This window comes from Nicotiana tomentosiformis, chromosome 2, assembly GCF_000390325.3.
Source record: "Nicotiana tomentosiformis chromosome 2, ASM39032v3, whole genome shotgun sequence".
NCBI lineage: Eukaryota > Viridiplantae > Streptophyta > Magnoliopsida > Solanales > Solanaceae > Nicotiana > Nicotiana tomentosiformis.
Window position 1 is genome coordinate 155215933 of NC_090813.1, and position 2698 is coordinate 155218630.

A 2698-nucleotide genomic window follows, 5' to 3' on the forward strand; every position below is an offset into this window, starting at 1 on the left:
CGGGAGATCCCTTGTAGTGTTTCTGTGTACCGAGCTATTACCTTCTATGATTTCATTGTTGTTAGATTTCAGCCTTTATTTTATTGCGATATTACACTCTATCTTGTTTTATTATATATTTACCAGTAGGGACCTGACCTGACCTCGTCACTACTCAACCGAGGTTAGGCTTGGCACTTACTAGGTACCGATTGTGGTGTACTCATGCTACTCTCTGCACATGTTTTTCGTGTGCAGATTCAGTTACTCCTTATCAGCCGCACTATCAGTGAGTCGGGACAGCTTTGGAGACTTCAAGGTATATCTGCCGCGTCCGCAGACCTTAGAGTCCCCTTTTACTCTATCCCCATGTCCATTATCTTCTGTATTTTCTTTTGATAGACTCTGATGTATAGAGACACTAGACTTTCCTTCTGCAGTTTGTGATTCACGATGTTTCGGATTTTGGGATTGTTGTGTATTTCTGAATAGTTGGTTAAATTTTTATTTTTATTTCATTATTCCGCAAAAATATTAGGCTTACCTAGTTGTAGAAACTAGGTGCCATCACGACATCACGCGGAGGGGAAATTGGATCGTGACAGCTACGTGCCAATATTTTGGGACCCATGGGGTCGTGTTGCTGTTGAATTAATTGTTCAAAAATATATATTTCACACTCAGTAATAATTGTCCATTGTGAGGATATTTATGGGATTGAGCTGCGCGACGCAGCAGGCCATAATGGCTTTATACGTTATTATTATATGGATCGGGGTTGACCGCCTGCAGCAGGCCTTATAGGCTTTACTATTATATTGATCAGGGCTGCCCGCCTGCAGTAGGCCTTATAGGCTTTACTATTTTATGGATCGGGACTGCCCGCCTGCAGCAGGCCTTATAGGCTTTGTTATTATACGGATCGGGGTTGCCCGCCTGCAGTAGGCCATATTGGCTTTGTATTATGCTTGGGCTGAAGGAGCCCCTCCGGAGTCTTTACACACCCCTAGTGAGCATAGATGATCATCGATATTCGGGATGGACTTCCTAGGGCATGGACTTGCCTTACTTACTGCTTATATATATATTTGGGATGGATTTTCCTAGGGCATGGACTTGCCTTACTTATTTGTATTGTAATGAGTTTGCCTGGACATGGATCTTGATCGTATTATTTATATTTGGGGATAAATTATCCCAGGGTTGGATTTGCCTTATACGGTACTAAGTGACTGACTGTCAGTCGATGTGTATTTATATACGGGTTGGAACACCCCTGAGTTGGATTGGCCATAAACAGTACTAAGTGACCGGATAATTTGTGACCAGTATTTACATGAGGTCTTTCTACTGAGATGTCATATGCCTCATATCATGCAGTATTGATCTATTTCACTTGTATTCAGCTTAACTGTTGAACTTGAAAGCATGCCTATATTTCTGTACCATTATTTTTACTGCACTGTGGACTATACCTACGGGGCTCATCATTTCTTTCAGCCCAGAGTTTAGTTTTGTTACTTATTGAGTTAGTTGTTTTCATACTACACTCTGCACCTCGTGTGCAGATCCAGGTGCTCCCGGATACGATGACTACTAGAATTCGGAGTTATTTCTGTTGGAGAGTATCAATATAGTTGCTTGACGACTGCAGACTTGATTCCCTTCCTGTTTAGTTATTGTATTGTTCTATACTTCAGACAGTGATGTTTATCAGTCAGACTTTGTATTCATTTAGATGCTCATGTACTTAGTGACATCGAGTTTTGGGAGTGTTATATTTGAAATTGTGAGATTTTTTCCGCTGAATTTAATTATTTTGTTTTCAAATTTAAAAGATATGGTATTTTATTGAGATTTTCGGCTTGCCTAGTATTGAGATAGGCGTCATTACGACATGTGAGATTTTGGGTCGTGACACTTACTTTCCCAAGGATGTAAAATTCCTTGCATAATGGAAGAATCCATGTGGATCCAATTGAGAAGTGAACAAGGGAAGCAAGAAATCCATACCCAATGGGAGGAAAATGTTTTCCCTACTAAAAGGAGGGAAAATATTTTTCAAAACTCTTGAGAAAATCTCACTTTATACCCATTAATCCCAAACTATTTACCCTTTAATACTCAAGCCTAAACTATTTACTTTTCTTACCTATGCGGTCCATATTATTTACCCAGCTCACCCATTAGCTATTTGCCTTCGCATTTGAAGTACAGAATGTTAAAACATCCAGTTTTATTTTTGCAAGGTTACTTAGTAGTGGACTTGAATGGATCTACTTCTCCTCTCCCAAATCAATCTTCATTAGGAGGGTCAACCCAAGCTATTGATCTACCTCCTTTCCTTATGATTTTTGTGTGTGTATGAAGACTCGCCATTATTGAGCTTGAAGCTCCAGAATTTGAAATTTTATTTTAGAATTTTATTGTGAGATTCGATGTAGGTGCTATAAAATATTGGTTATAGTACCTTCGAGTAAGATTTCCGGAAATTTGAATATCCACCATTGTTGGGCTTGAAACTCTTGAATTTATAATTTTTATTTTGAAGATTTCTTGTTTGATTCAAAGCGGGTGTTTGTCATGACCCCAATTCCCCTCCGTAGAATGTCGTGATGGTACCTAGTCTCTAAGACTAGGTAAGCCTAACAATATGAGGAAACATCAAATAAAAACTTAAAATTTCAAAACTTCAACAATTTCATCAATAGACTATAAG